General features: G+C 43.9%; 1 long non-coding RNA gene and 1 other non-coding gene across 3 annotated transcripts; both read right to left on the bottom strand.

The window, feature by feature from the left end:
- Positions 1 to 5,202: 5,202 nt before the first annotated feature.
- LOC111826345 lies at positions 5,203 to 12,793 on the bottom strand. 2 transcript variants are annotated; one of them, XR_002829685.1, is made up of 4 exons: positions 11,637 to 12,793; positions 9,985 to 10,111; positions 7,761 to 7,818; positions 5,203 to 5,251 (listed from the first exon to the last, which is right to left on the bottom strand). It is a non-coding gene; the product is annotated as an uncharacterized LOC111826345 (long non-coding RNA). The 2 variants fall into 2 exon arrangements; XR_002829684.1 differs by lacking the exon at positions 11,637 to 12,793 and adding an exon at positions 10,556 to 10,694.
- On the bottom strand, positions 6,224 to 6,424 carry LOC111826352. Its single transcript, XR_002829694.1, has one exon. It is a non-coding gene; the product is annotated as a small nucleolar RNA SNORA73 family (small nucleolar RNA).
- Positions 12,794 to 16,757: the final 3,964 nt, after the last annotated feature.

Below are 16,757 nucleotides of genomic sequence, written 5' to 3' on the forward strand. Positions count from 1 at the left end.
CCCGGTTTGAATGGGTCCATTAAAGAATAGAAAGTGAAGTTGGAGGAGTGTTGGGTTGTTTGCTGTGAAGGAGAGCAGAAAGATGGGCAGTAGCTAGAGAACATGTGAGAAAAATTTGTTTGTTTAATTTTATTTATTGATTTGAGAGACAGCAAGAAACATCCATTTGTTGTCCCACTTATTTATACATTCATTGATTGATTCTTGTATGTGCCCTGACCAGGGATCAAACCCACACTTCGGCGTGATGGGATAACACTCTAACCAACTGAGCTACCAAGTCAGGGCTTATTTGTTTTTTTAATTAGACAAAGAACACGTTGTGTATTGATGAAAAATAATCCTATATAATAAAAGGGTAATATGCAAATAGACCAAATGGCAGAACAACCAATCAAAGCGTAATATGCTAATGATATGCTAAGGCTGCTCAACCACTCACTATGATGTGCACTGACCACCAGGGGGCAGACAGTTGACTGGCCGACCAGTCGCTATGACATGCATTGACCACCAGGGGACAGATGCTCCAACCGGAAGGTTAGATTGCTGCTGGGGTCCGGCCGATCGGGACTGAGATGGGCCGGACATGCCCTGGAGCCCTCTTGCGTCGCTCCCCGGCCTGATTGTGCACTGGTGGGGTCCCTCGGCCTGGCCTGCACCCTCTCGCAATTTGGGACCCCTTGGGGGATGTCAGAGAGCCAGTTTCAGCTCAATCCCACAGGCCACTCCCCTTGGGAGGGCACCAGATGCAGGGCTCATGGCTGGAGAGCGCTGCTGTAGCAGCACAAGCCTCTTCCAATCAGGACTGATTGGGCGCAAGCCCAGGGCAGGCACAGTGGGGCCAGGATGAGCGGAGTGGCAGGTAGGAGCTGAAAGCAGCATTGGACTGTGGGTTTTGGCCCGATTCCTGCAGGCCACCTAGAGGGACCCCACCCATGCACGAATTCATGCACCGGGCCTCTAGTTCATTGATAATAATAAAAGTGTAATGTGCTAATTAGATCGGACAACCTTCCAGACGAAGCCGGGGCTGTGAGGGAAGTCCAGGTCCCAGGTGCCTGCCGGAGGCCAGAGGGAAGCCCGGGTCCTGGGTGTCAGAGGGAAGCCGGTGCCAGCAGTCAGGGGAAGGAAGGCCTACTCTTGCATGAATTTTGTGCATCAGGCCTCTAGTTGATTGTATTAACTGATTGTGTTAAAGAACAAAATTCAAGCAAGCAAATTTGAAGATCTAATTAACTTTGTTAAGCAACTCATGAATCAGCAGCATCTCACTCAGCAAGTGTAGGGGACCTCTGAGGGTCGAGGGGTTGTACAAAATGGAAGGTTTTTATAGGCAGAAAGATGGTGAGACAAGACAGTTAAAAGGGTGGATTATTCAGGCAATGCCATCTTTCCTTAGGGGAAGCAAGGGGGTTTATAAGGCAGATTACTTCACTAGTATTGAGCAGGAAATTCTAGACTGATTGTTTTAAAATTCCACTTCTGGAAGAGGCTGAAACTTTGGGGGAGCTTAGCAAAAGTGACTCCATTTTGGGTCTAGTGTTTCTAACTATTGGTAATTGATCTTGGGCACAGCAAAATTACCTCACTTATCTGGGAATGTGGACAGTCCATGCACAGGAATGGGAGGAAAGGCTCAGTATTTGGCCCAGATGTGGATGGAATGGGGCCATGGTGGTGAAAGCAAGGGACATTCTATTTGGATTGCTTCTGTTTTTTTAAGAAAACCAAAAGAACGAGGATGAGAAAGGTATAGGTTAGAAGAAATAAGAGAAGGTATGTAAACAAGTTATCTAGAAGAGTGCACATGTTATCCAGAAGAGTTATCTAGAGAGGGTGAATGTTCCAGGGAAATGTGTAGTTGACAGACAGAAGAAAAGGCCCACAGTGGGTTGAGGTCATGCATTTAGAGTAATCCCAGTTGGCATGCTGGAATGTTTTTCTGCAGCTATGGTATGCTGAGTGGGTTTAAGTTGGGAGCTGAGAGTTATGCAAGGGAGTAATTATAATGACTGATCATGGCATTCAAGCTAGGTAAAGGGAATATTGAGAAATGACGTGGGGTCAAAAGGACTATGAGAAGGAGTTACCTGCAAAGATTGGAGACATAGAGTGAGACTGAGATTATGGCTAGGATGTGGTATGACAAAGTCTAGGGCAGGTCCATGGGAGCTGAGCAGCTGTGAAGGGAAAGGTCATGAATTTTGGAGGACAGGTCAAGGAACCATGAGACCTGTCTATTGGGAAGATCATCCACTTGCATGTTGAAATAAGGAGTTGCTTCAGAGAATGGCAGTGAGCCCTCAGATAAAAATCTTCAAAATATGAGGGGGAAGAACCCAGGGGTCCATAATGACTGCATTATAAGAGATGTAGAATAAGGTATTGTCTGATGACCTAAGACTAAGCATGGGAGGAGGAGAACAGAGGAGGGGAGAAGTGGTCTGGAAGTGGCCAAAAGGAGAAAACATCCACTCCCTGCAACCCCTAACCCCCACCCATCCTCCTCCAGGCCCAGGGGCAGCAGAAGGCCTTTGACCAGCCACACTAGGGAGACCTGCAGGGAACAGTGTCCTCCTGCAGAGCAGGGTTTCTGTGATAGTAGGGAGGTGAAGGAAGGGAGCATTTAGAGATGAGAGAGAAGAGAAGGAATTTGCTTAGGACAAACAAGTTTAGCAATACCAAACATCAAAACATAATGTCCAAGTTGGGCGGACAATTACAAAATTATCTATAATCATTGGGATTTCTGAGCCCAAGTATGCTTGATATCTCAACCTGTAACAAAATCACAACTTTATTTTCAAAGCATGTCATGTTGAACATAATAGTCTATAGGGATATCTACAAACCTGCTGATAAAGACCTGTGAGCTCTGGCAGGGGATGGTGATCCAGAATCATCTCTGAGGTGGGACCAAAGGAAACGATGGGGGAGAGGGAGAGACTAGCAGTGAGACACCTCTCAAGTTCTTGTTGGGGGTGCAGTGATGAGCCCACCAATAAAGGACACAGCAAAAGAAGATAAGAAGACATGAATACCTCAGTTACATACAAGTAAAATTTGAGATGCCTTCAGACTAACTAGTTGGAATGTCCAGAAGCCACTGCAAAAAGGAGTCTAGAACTCAGGGGAGCAGTGAGGCTTGAAAGAGCGATTTTGGAGTTGAGTTGTCAAGTAGGTATGTGGAAGCTGAAGCAGGTGAGTGGGTGAAACTTCTCAGGAAGAATGCACAGAGGAGCCTCCTCAGTCTTGGGCCCCAGAGCTGATGCAATAGCAGCTCACCTGGCAGTGGCCAGCCCATGCTAGTAGCTACTGAAATGGGGGATGCCATGCTGAGCTATAGTGGATCCTGAGGCAAACGACGTAATACTGATGCAGTCTGTAGTGTTAAATTGGTATCTCTCAAAAATTCCACCCAGAGCCTCAGAATGTGACTTTGTAGGGAAATAGGGTTTTGCAGATGCAATTAAAAGTTGAGCCCTAACTGGTTTGGCTCAGTGGATAGAGCGTCAGCCTGCGGACTCAAGGGTCCTGGGTTCGATTCCAGTCAAGGGCATGTACCTTGGTTGCGGGCACATACCCAGTAGGGAATGTGCAGGAGGCAGCTGATCGATGCTTCTTTCTCATCGATGTTTCTAACTCTCTATCCCTCTCCCTTCCTCTCTGTAAAAAAATCAATAAAAATATATTTTAAAAAAAAGTTGAAATCATACTGGATTAGGGTGGCCCTCAATTCAACAACTGGTGTCCTTATAAGAGGCGAGACACAGAGAAACACAAGGAAGAAGGCCATGTGAAGATGGAGGCAGTGATTGGAATGATGCAGCTTTGAGGCAAGGAACATCAAAGATGGCAGCAGTCACCAGAAGCAAGCAGAGAGGCATAAGGTTTCTCTGGCCTCCAAAACTGGGAGACAAGATATTTCTGTTGTTTTTAGACACCAGGTTTATGGCACTTTGTTACAGCAAACAAATCACTGACTATTTAAAAATTCTGATATTTTATTATGTACTGCTTGGCATTAATTATTATTTTTAATATTGCATTAAAACACTTGTCTTGATTACTGAGTGTTTTGACGCCCCCTTAAATTTTGCAGCTGCAGCTAGTGTCTCAATTGCTTCACCCTAATCCAGGTCCAGGGGCATGTTTTCACTACTTTGATGGAGGTACTAACAGACAAGCTTCTGCTCAGTCTATTTGCAAAGACATGTAGGTATATTCAAAGAACAAACAGCAAAAGTAAGCAAGCAAGCATGGTCTCTAAATAAACGAGTTGATCTATTCAATGAGGGATGACTTCATGTTCTCCCTCACTGCAGAAATAGGGCTCATTTCTGGGAAAGGACACACAGATACTGGCAAGCCATGTTTCAAAACAGTAGGCACACGCTGGTCATTCCATCTGCTTCCCTTGAGAAAGAAAAATCATCACATGGTTTCAGTAGCCATGGCCCCATGTAAAGCTTTTTATGAATATGTTGTATTCACTTTGAGAAAATATCTAAAGGGGAAATCTTTTCACGTTGATTATGAGTGTGAGAGAATTGGATATAGAGTAAGCGGGATGTTTGGAACATGGCCCCAAGTCTCTCAACACTCCTCTCATGGGGAGATGAGGGAGAGGGGGTTCCTGTGGGCATGTTTCGGACTATGGGCAGACTCCTTCAGCTAATAGATGGCGGTGGACCAAATAGTAAGGTTGGGTATAAAAGGAAAGGCAGCATCGGCTTATGCACTGGAACACTCTAGCTTGGAGCCCGGAGCTGCCACGGAAAGTCTAACTAGCCTGAGATCAGTAGCTGTTCAGAAGCCAAGCCACATAAAGAAGCCAAGTGCAAGAGCTTCTGTCAGCCAACCTGATCTTGACCAGCCCAGCCCAAGGGACGAGACCTGAGATCTCAAGGAGGAGAGATTAACCATCCCTGATCCACAGAATCTGTGAACATAATAAAACAGTTGTTTCAAGATGCTAACGTTGGGTCAATTTATTATGCAGCAGTAGTAACTGCAATAAACTAGGAGGGTCAACAATCTACCAGTGTGCCCTAGCCGGTTTGGCACAGTGGATAGAGCATCAGTCTGTGGACCACAGGGTCCCAGGTTCGATTCCAGTCAAGGGTACATACCTTGGTTGCAGGCTCCTTCCCTGCTAGGCCCTGGTCGGGGCTCCTGCAGGAGGCAACAAATCAATGTGCTTCTCTCACATCGATGTTTCTCTCTCTTTCCCTCTCTTCCACTCTCCCTAAAAATCAATGGAAAAATATTCTCGGGTGAGGATTAACGAAAAAATTAAATAAATAAAAAGATCTATCAATGTGAATGAATAGATTAATTATTCAAAAACATTCCAATCATTTGATATTCCAATCAAATATTCCATGCAGAATGGAAGTTTACAATAATTTGGAATAAAAGTTTTTCCAAATAATCTGAAGTAACCTTTGCATGTGTGTGTTTTCTACTATAGCATTAGCACTGGATGGTATGACTCAGTTGGTTGGCTTTGTCCCATACACAGAAAGGTCGCTGGTTCAATTCCTGCTCAGGGTTGCATGCTTGCTCCCCAGTAGGGGGCATGCAAGAGGCAGCCAATTGATGTAGCATCAATGTTTCTCTCTCTCTTTACCCTTTCCCTTCCTCTCTCTTTAAAAATCATTTTTTAAAAATGATTTATTATAGCTTCAGAGCAGTAAAATATATAAAGCCTTGCTAATGCTTTGTTCAAATTGCTTAATTGTGAGAGCCTCTATTGTTGTAAGACACAAGGGTTACAATTAGCAAATATAGCCCTTTGAGCCTCCATTTTAAATTTTACCTCATGAATGCAGGTGTTGTTAGAAAAATGCATTTTCAAGCTTTCCTGGAAGAGAATTGATTAGTACAACTTTTCTGGTGATGACATGATTTCTTATTAGTATGTTTAACAGTTCTAGCAGTAAAAATGTCAACATGATTGCTGACTTCTTAAAGAGTAACAAAATCATGATTTTTGTTTGTATTTTAGAACCACAAAAGTAAAACTAACCCCCACAATGCTTTCTGTCCTCAAAACACTGTATATGGTAATAATAATAAAATCCTATAATTAGACAAAATGCTATTTGGATTAAGCAAGCTTTGTGTTTTACCATTCCAGGATCCAGGTTCCCAACTTTACAGTAAGGTATAAAATATTTTTTTTACTTCTTTTTTTCTTCCTTTCTTATTTTTTCCTAGATGGTTCATGCATGGTTTGCCTCCTGGGTCATTGTCTGCAAGAATCTGAGAAGCTATAGGAATATGCAGGACAGACTCAAGGCCCAGCTTTCTCTTCAATGTTGGGGAAAGGGCTGTGCATTATGGGGCAGAGCCCTATGCTCCCCCTGCACCACCTGGGAGCCCCAGGGAGAGAGAACTTCTGGGGTATCCACATTGCAGTAAGGTAGCTATATACATAAAAGCCCAGCGACCAGAATGGCGGAACAACCAGAACTATCAGAATGACCAGAATGATTGGTGGCTATGATGCGCACTGTGGCAGCCAACCAACCTGATCCGGGCCCCGATTGCCCCCACCCCACCCCCTGCCAGCTCGGCCCTGATTGGCCCCCAACACCCCGATCGGGGGTGGGACTGACCGGCCAACTGCCCACGGCCCTCCCCCCTGCTGGCCTGGCCTGATGGGCCCCTATCGGGGCAGGCCAGCCGGACCCCACCCATGCACAAATTCGTGCACCAGGCCTCTAGTAAAATATAAAAGTTAAAGAATCACTACCCCGGAAGGTAGAATTTTTTTGGAGAAAAAAAAAGAATAATATAGAATAACTACTTCTGTAAATTGTAGACTTCAGGGTAGACTTATAACATTACACAAACATGGGAGTAATTTATCCTAACATTTAAATGTTTGGACTAAAGATCATAAAGTGTGTCATCTTTTCTGTTTTTACTATCCAACTATCAAATGTCATTAAAATGAACATTTCTTTCTTCCCCCCTCCCAGTTTTTTATTGAGATATAATTGATATATTACATGATGTAAGTTTAATGTGATGATATGACATGCATATATTGTGAAATGTTTACCACAATAAAGGTACTTAACACATCCCTCACATGATTACCATTTTATTGTTGTTGTTATGTTAAGAACATTTAAGATCTCTCTTATTGGGAAAACTGGATAACCACATGCAAAAAAATTAAATCTTTCACCACTCACAGAAAATGACCTGGAAATGGATTAAGGACTTAAACATAACACCTGAAACTGCAAGATTCCTAAAAGGAAAAAAAAAAATGGGACAAAAGCTCCTTGACATTGATCTTGGCAGCAACTTTCTGGATATGACAGCAAAAACACAGGCAACAAAAGCAAAAATCAATAAATGGAACTATCTCAAACTTAAAAAGCTTCTGCACAGTAAAGAAACAATCAACAAAATTAAAAGGCAATTTATGGAGTGGGAGAAAATATTTGCAAATCACATATCTGATAAGGGCTAACTTCCAAAATCGAAAAGGAATTCCTAAAACTCAGTGGGGGAAAAAGAAATCTTAAAAAAATGAGCAGGGGAACTGAATAGATATTTTCCCAGACAGGGCATAGAAATGGCCGACACACACATGAAAAGGTGCTTCACATCACTAATCAACAGGGAAATGTAAATCAAAACCATAAGAAAGATCACCTCATACCTGTTGGGATGTATATCATAAAAATGCAAGGAAGTAAATGTTTGTGAGGGTCTGGATAAAAACAAAAACTTACCCATTGATGGTGGGGATGCAAACTGGCGCAGTTATTATGGAAAACAGTGTGGAGGTTCCTCAAAAAATTAAAAATAGAATTACCATTTGATCTAGCAATCCTAATCTAGGGTATATAAGCAAAGAAATTGAAATCAGGATCTTGTAGAGATATCGGCACTCCCACATTCTTTGCAGCATTACTCACCATAGCCAAGACATGAAAACAACCTAAGTGTCCATCAACTGATGAACAAAGAAGATGAGATATATACATCCATAGCCACAAAAAAAAAAAAAAAAAAAGGCTGGGGAAATTCTGTGGGTTTTAACAACTTGGATGAACCTTACGGGCATTATGCTAAGCGAAACAAGTCATACAGAGAAAGACAATAGTCTATGATCTCACATGTGGAATCTAAAAACGCCAAACTCAGAGAAACAGACAGTAGAGTGGAGGTTACCAGGGGCTGGGGAGTGGAGGAAATGAGAAGGTATTGGTCAAAGGATACAAACTTCCAGTTATATGTGTAACATGTTCTGGGGGCCTAATGTACAGTGTGGTGATTATAGTTAGTAATACTGTATATTGAATATTGCTGAGAGTACATCTTAAATATTCTCACCACAAAGAAGAAATGGTAATAATGTGGCAGGTTGGAGGTGGTAGCTATCGCTATGGTGGTTATATTGTTGCCTATAATCACCACGATGTACATTAGACCCCCAGAACTTACTCCTCTTATAACTAAGTTTGCACCATTTGACCAACATCCCGCCCCCTAGCCCCTGGTAATCACTATTCTACTGTCTGTTCCTATGAGTTTGGCTTTTTTAGATTCCACATATGCCAGATCGTAGAGTATTTGCCTTTTTCTGACTTACTTCACTTAGCATAATGCCAAGGTTCCAATTATTTTCAAATTATGGAATGCAGAACAGTGTAACTTCTTTCAATATTGGGAACTAGAACATAAACCAAACTTCAAATGCTTTAGCAAAATACAAAACATATTTCCAATCAATTTCTGCTAGTTACTGTTGACCAAGTAGAATAAGAAACAGAGAAAGTTGAAGTGGTACTGAGAGAGCATACTTCAGTCGGTTGGTATTTGCACATTTTAGTGAATTCTATTATTCATTTAAAATTAGCCCTAGCCGGTTTGGCTCAGTGGATAGAGTGTCAGCCTGTGGACTGAAGGGTCCCAGGTTCGATTCCGGTCAAGGGCACATGCCTGGGTTGTGGGCTAGGTCCCTGGAAGGGAGCATGCAGGAGGCAGCCAATCAATGACTCCCATCATTGATGTTTCTAACTCTCTCTTCCTCTCCGAAAGCAATAAAATATTTTTTTAAAAATTAAACATTAATTCCTTATTACTAGACATGTTCACTCAGAGACTGGGGAATTGGAAATAGCAGCAGAAACTCTGCCTTCTTGGAGGTTTATATTAGGTTAGTGACTCTCTGTGCTTTATCTTCCCAAAGCGTAGCGAGAGTAACAGCCACGGGTGGGACTGAGAACAGGTGCCACCACATTGAGAAGCATACGGGGTGGCCATATAGCTTGGAAACACTGGTATTTTATTATTTCACAGATAGAATCCCTGTAATTCTTCTGGGGCAGCTAGAGCTCCAGGTTTATTCCATGAAAGACCAAAATCATCTAAGGAAATACCTCCCAGAGGCACACGCAGGGACTGATTGGAAATGATGTGTTTCTTACATTTTATAGAATCTGCAGCTCTGCTGTTGTTTCTAATTGAGTTTTGCATCATTTAGAGTTTATACAGATTATCTATTCGGTTTCTGATTCTAAACAGCTTGCCACATACTCTCTTCTACCTCTCTCTATCTTTTCTTCACTATTCACTCACACACACACACACACACACACACACACACATTTTCACTGAGCACTTATGGAAACAGAAGACAGCTTTTACTAGAGGAAATTTTATATGAACTCCACCCACTCCCCCCCCCCCCGAAAAAAAACACCCTTAAAACAATAAAATAACCATTATGAAAATAAACTTTTAAAATCTTTCTGTTCTATTTCCTTTTATGGTCATTTGAGGGAGTGATTTAAAGGAAAGGAAGTTTCAAGAGGGGAGGTGTCAATTATCAAGAAAATAAAACGTTAAAGAAACAGAAAACAAGAGGAACTCAGGACAGGAACCAAAATCATGGAAATGGGGGTGGAGGTGGGGGTGGGGGAGTGAGGAAGGCGAGGAAGGAGGCAATACCTGTCCAGGCCCAGCCTGTTCGGAAGGCAGCCTTCGCCAGCTGGTGGGAGCACTGCATGGGGAAAGCAGTGGCCTGAATTCCACCCTCTTGGGCAAGTCCCAGCAATCTCTGGGCCTATTTCATTATCTGTAAAATGTAAACAAAACCTTAGCCCTTTGTACGTTTAATTCTTATTTTATTTCTAATACACCTTGATTTTCATTTGGGCTTTAAATAACTTTTTTAAAAAATCACTCTTCTAATCTCTTAAAGTGTTTTCAACATATAGCCTTTCAAGATACCACTCCCAGATAATTCAAATGAAAACTACATTTAAACTAAATTAAAGTTACATTAATTCCCTCAAGTCAGAGTAGATATTGCTTATCCCTGTGTCCGTATACAAAGTTGCCATTTTATGGATGCCATCCTTCCAATTTACACACTAAGAGAACACATAGAAACAAACAAAAGCTCCCAGGCAACACTGAGTAATGACATATTTTGCAGTGTACTTTTTAAAAAAACATATTTTATTGCTTTCAGAGAGCAAGGGAGAGGTGGAGAAAGAGAAACCTTAAGGAGAATCACCCATGGACTGCCTCAGCACGTCCCCCACCAGGGATGGAAATCCGCTGGGGATCAAGCCTGTAACCCCGGCTTGTGCCCTGCCCGGGAATGGAATGGTGACCTCCTGGTTCACAGGTCAGTGCTCAACCACCAAGCCACAGGGCTGGGCTGCAATGTACCTTTTTTTTCCTTCTTTAATTGGCTTCAGAGAGGGAGAAAGAGAGAGGGAGAGAGAGAAAAACATCAATGATGAGAATCATTGATCTGCTGCCTCCTGCACGCCCCCTACAGGGGAATGAGCCCACAACCCAGGCGTGTGCCCCAACCACTGCGCAACACCGGCCGGGCTGCCCTGTACTTTCAGCAGAACTCCCAGCTCCGAAGGAAATGAGCCGGGGTGAGGGCTGCCCTCCTCTTCACCCTTATTAGGAAATGGGCAGAGTTCAAAGCCTTCTCGAGAAGTGTTGTGAAATTACAAAAGACAGGAAAGGCACCAGAAACCTCCCTATCCGGCCCATCCCACGAGCCTCAGAGCCGGACCCCGTGGGCGGATCCCGTTGTGACGTCACAAGAGGCCGGCGCCGCGGGGCCAAGGGAGTGGACCCGCTACGTCACAGCGGACCGAGCGAGCCGACAAGTTAGATCCGGCCGCCGGCGGAGGGAGCCACTCGGCCGCGCCGCGCGTGCGCAGGGGGCCGGACGGGCAGTTCTTCCGGCTCGTGAGCGGCTTTCCCGGCAGCCCCCGCGGCCTGAGAGGCTGGAGGCTTCCTAGAAATGACGGGCGGCCGCCCTCCTCCCTCTGGGCCGTTGCGAAATCCCTTCGCGCTCGAGCCCTTGGCCGCCCGGCCGGACCTGGCACGAGCTCCAGGGCAGAGCCGAGCGCAGCTGCCCCGTGAGGCTCGGGGGGCGGCCGCCTGGGTGTGGGCACCGGGCTCCCGCCGAGATCGTGGGAAGGGGAAACGGACTCCCGACCGACCAGCCCCCGGGGGTCATTTCCCCGCTGGACCCTCCCGGGCAGCCGGCCCCTGAGTCTCCCCGTGGCGGCCTGTGGTGACTGATGCATCGCCAGGTCCTTCTGTGAATGTTGTAAAAGTCCTAATACCTGTGGGATGAAGTCACAGCAAGCAGGCTGCGCATGTGACTTCGTGGGAAGGTGCAGGGCCAGCAAAAGGCACAGGACACTGTGGCCTTGGCGTTTAAAAATAGCTTTTGAAACGACTGAGTGTGTAGAATGGAGCGTCTCCAGCTTTTGTTGTCCCCGCAGCCACTTATTTTCCCCTGAATTTGCTGAGCCCAAGGGAGAAAGCAGGTTGGGACTTCAGTGTCCACAGAGCAGAAGAAATCACACGATTCACCAAAACAGCGCCCAGAACAGCTCGCCTGCAGACCCAGCTTTTAAGTTAGAGGTTGCGGTCGTCCCGCTGGGACTCGATGAATGAATGCAAACTAGTGAGTGACTGTGTGTAAGACGATTCTTACTTTCTGCTCTGAAAACTAGGGACACACTAGGTATTCTTAAGTCTAAAGAAAAACAAATAAACACAGTAATTCAGTCGACTCCTCACGCTGATCCCCGCTTCTCACGGAAGGAGTAACTGGTTGTTTGTGAGGCCCCGGCGATACATATGAACACACTGTGCACTGTAAAGAAATGATGTATCAGCCGCAAACAGCTACTCCCCGGAGGTAGGAGTTCCGTGCCTCTGGAATGTTTCCGTATTTGTGAATAGAAACATATTGTACTGTGATCGTCCTAAGGTGTGGCAGGTGAGCAATATCCGGTTGTGTGGTGTGTATGTGTCATGGTCGCTGGGAGGACACCTGTTCCTTGAGGCAAAAGAAGACTGGGTCTCGGAGAGTTTAATGTCCCAAAGTACATGACTGAGTCCATCCAAACATTTCCTCTAACGCACCTGCTGGTGGGGCTGGAGAAGGTGTGTGCTTTCAGTTACCTAGTGAGATAGAGATCATGGGTTGTTTTCACAGATAACAGATGTTACACCTGTGTCCTAACAAATGCTGCACCTGTCCTGTGAACCGGTACTGCAGGAGAGCCTCGGGCGCTGCCATGGAAGGAACACTGATGGGGCATCAGAAACATAGTTCTAGCCCTGGCTGGTTTAGCTCAGTGGATAGAGCATGGGCCTGTGGACTGAAGGGTCCCCAATTCCATTGGGGTCAAAGGTACATGACCAGGTTCAGGCTCGACCCCATCCCCCATAGGGGGTGTGCAGGAGGCAGCCAATCAATGGTTCTCTCTCATCATGGATGTTTCAATCTCTCTCTCTCCCATCCTCTCTCTGAAGTCAATAAAAAGAAAGATAGTTCTAAAATCTTAGTCATTTTATATCTTTGAACTTTCCTTTCCTCACATTTAATGTGGTTTTTGCGACTCTCCTGAATTCCGTGGTACTTTCCCCTTTCTTTTAGCATTTCATGGACTCTGTTTAACATATGGTATACTCTGGTCAGTCTTCATCACTTTAGTCTTTCTTTTTTTCCTTATCCTCAGATGTTTCTAATTAGTTGACCATTACACTTCCTAAGTTCTAAAATGGCCATTAGATCATAGAAAGACATTTCTTTGGGCTCCTAGCAATTTGGTCTTAACACCAAGCGTAAGTGTTTGCTGGGTACTCACTAGAGGTTTGTGGGAATAATTCTATCTCTACAGATTTTCATCATGGACAGTTCTTCTTCTTTGAAATAATGTGGGTAAGATCTGTTATTAAGAATGCTATTGTCAAAGAATCATTCCACGGACTGTATTAATTACGAAGGTGTAAAGGGACCTTTTTAATGGATAAATCTAGTGGGCCCCACAGTAACCAAATGACCAAAATTAACCAAAAAAAAAAAAAAGGACATTGTGTGCCCCTTGATGTGAAGCTTGAAGAAGGATACATCATCATTCCTGGGAAAATGTTTAACCTGAATCTAACCATAAAGACACAATTAGACAAATCCAAATTGAGGGACATGCTGCAAAAGAGTTGGCCAGAAATCATGAAAAGCATCATAAAAGACAGAAACCCTAGGGAATTGTTCTAGGTTAAAGAGACATGATAGCTCTTTGCAGGGGACTTGATGGGAGGCTCCTCTATTTTTTAATTGAGAATTCCTTTTTTTTAAAAAAATATATATATGTTTTTAAAAAATAAAGATATGTTTATTGATTTCAGAGAGGGAGAGACAGAAACATCAATGATGAGAATCATCGATAGGCTGCCTCCTGCACGCCCCCCACTGGGGATCAAGCCCAAAACCTGGGCATGTGCCCTTGATGGGAATCAAAACCGGGATCCTTCCATCTGCAGGCCGAGGCTCTATCCACTGAGCCCAACCAGCTAGGGTGAGGCTGCTCTGTTTTTGTTTTATAATGTTCACAATGGCTAAATGTGATCCTCAGGTTCCCAGAGTCACTTCCTGTTCCTGCTGAGCAAACTAATTGTGTAGGAAGCTTCAGAAAAGCTGGTTCTTATTATTCCTAAAAGTTTCTGCACTGAAAATCTGCTTGCATTGAATTTTTATTGTAAATAGGAAAGAGTACTAAACAGGGTCAGTTACTTCATGACTCAAAATTAACTTTCAATCCTTAAAAGGAAAATGGAATAATTTTCTAAAATGTTATTTTCAGGAGCCTACTCGGTCCTTTCTACCTTTAATTTGCCTAGCCCCCTGCCAAAACCAGTTTGGCTCAGTGGATAGAGCGTCGGCCTGCGGACTGAAATGTCCCAGGTTCGATTCCGGTCAAGGGCATGTACCTGGGTTGCGGGCACATCCCCCTTGGGAGATGTGCAGGAGGCAGCTGGTCGATGTTTCTAACTATCTATCTCTCTCCCTTCCTCTCTGTAGAAAATCAATAAAATATATTTAAAAAAAAATTAATTTGCCTAGCCCCAATCGGAGAGAAACCGTAACAAAAATGAAACCACTAGAAAAGCCTGAGGAAGTTAATGTTCTTAATATTAGAGCTTCTTGTTGAGGTAATCACTACTTTACACCCTCCAGAGCTCCCGGGAGCCCCCCAGAAATGAGGGCCTGTTTCTCAGCCCTTCATATTCTAGCCCTGCCTGCTTCTGCAGCCTCATTAGTGCCTAGTGCGCACGCACATACTCACACACACAATATTCTATCACTCCATAATATTCCTTGTGTAAGTCTTTTAGTTAAGGTAAGTTTAAGAGTAAATGAATAAAAAAGGAAGTTATTTGTTTATGAAACTGAAAATCCCAGGGATAAAATATAGGGTATGGCTACATGCAGGGCCATAAATGAAGTCACTGGGTTGGGTTTCTGTCTCTGTTCTGCTTTTCTTCTCTGTTGGCTTCATTCTCAAACTGGCCCTCTTCTCCATGCAGTCTGTACCTCGGAGCTCACATCCTCCTCTCAGCAATCCCAGCAGGAATAAGTACTTCTCTCCCCTGCCCTGGCCAAGGTTCCAGCAAAAGTCCTGGACTTGATTGCCATTCTGAACTAATCACGGAGAGGAAGTGGAGGGCTGGGCGATGCTGATTAGTTCATGAGCTGGGGAAAAGGTCAGCCCCACCCAAACCACCTACACTCAGGACAGAGAAGTTATGGGTCCCAAGGAAAAACAGAAGGGCGGTTGAATGCCTGGATAAAACAACAGATGTCCCCTGTATTTCTCAACACCCCTAGCAACCTCATACCTCCCCGCTCTGGCTCCTGGCTCCCCTCTGCCTAAGATGCTCTTCCATATTTATTCTTCTGACAAATGCCCATGCAGTCTTTAAAACCCAGATCACATATCACCTCCTTTTTGCTGCCTTGTTTGTGTGTTTACAAAATTAACCCATCCTAGGAACCATTTCTGTACCTTAATCCTATTTCTATTATTATCAGATTGAATTGGGAAAATTTTAAAAATCAATGCCTGGGTTTCAGGCTCAATCCTCAGTGTGAGGCATGCAGGAAGCAGCTGATCAATGATTCTGACTCATCATTGATGTTTCTATCTCTCCCTCTCTTTTCCTCTCTGAAATCAATAAAAAAATATTTTTTTAAAAAATTCAAAGGGTAATACCACTCAAAGAGTGGCCCACAGATTGGCACCCAACTCTGAACTGTTGGTTATGAGTCCTCAGTGAGATAAGTACAGAGATTGAGAGTAAACATCTAGAAGTTGTTATGGCAATCTGACACAGTAACCTTATGGCTGTTGGCTCTAATAATAAGCATTTCAGGCCTGCATTTGCAATATACTTAAAATTTTTATTTTAGTGACAATTCATCTTTATTGGATTATACAGGAGTACCATTCCACACCATGATTCCACACCATGTTGGATATATATATATATATATATATATATATATATATATATATATATAGTATGCTCCCTTTCATATAAAATTAACAATTTGTATATGCTATATAGAGATATGTATGTATCTGGAAGGATAGACATCATGCTATTACCTCTGGGGAAGGTACTTAGATAATTTTGGTGAAAGATTGGGGGATACAAATAGATAGGAATGGGGCCTTTACCTTTTACTTTGTATAGTTCTCTATTGCAAAGCTTCTCAATTTCTTGGTCAATGTCAGTAGTTGGTCAGCTTCTGACATTAAATATTATAGAGTGAATCCGTCCAAGGACTGGCTTGGCTGGATCATTTGCAATCAGCAAATATTGTGTATCTACTATTTGCAGTCTCCTCTTTGGACTTTAGTGTCCTTGTGTGAAAAAGAAGAGAATAGATATTAACTTTAAGCTAGCTCCCAAAGCAAACCTGGGGTTTTGTTGGTTTTATAATTTAGCTTATTAAACTGGCACTGCCTTAACTCTTAGTCACACATGCCCAGTTTCTGGACACACCTCCAAAAACTGTCCCAGAGCCTATGTCCACATTCAGACACAAAACTACTTCACTGTGTTGCTTTTTGCGAACTCCCATGCCTCCACAACTCTCTAGTTATAGCAATTCCAGCAGGCCTCCTGTTCTGCAGCCCATGCCTGTATAGAACAGACGTGTGCTATTTACCCAGCCCACCGTAAGGACAGGGATTTGAGCAGACGTGGAAACGTGGCTGCTCTGTTACAAGGGCTGCAAAGAGAACAGGATGCTGGGGACTTGCAGCTCTCTATTAGGGAGAGAGGGCTGTGGTGGTAGGATGAGGGTGAAATGGGCCCCTGGACAGAAAGGAAAAGGCAAGACCAGGCTGCCAAGCAAGGCACGAGGAGAAAAACATACAATT

This window comes from Myotis lucifugus, unplaced genomic scaffold (genome assembly GCF_000147115.1).
Source record: "Myotis lucifugus unplaced genomic scaffold, Myoluc2.0 scaffold_70, whole genome shotgun sequence".
Classification (NCBI taxonomy): Eukaryota; Metazoa; Chordata; class Mammalia; order Chiroptera; family Vespertilionidae; genus Myotis; species Myotis lucifugus.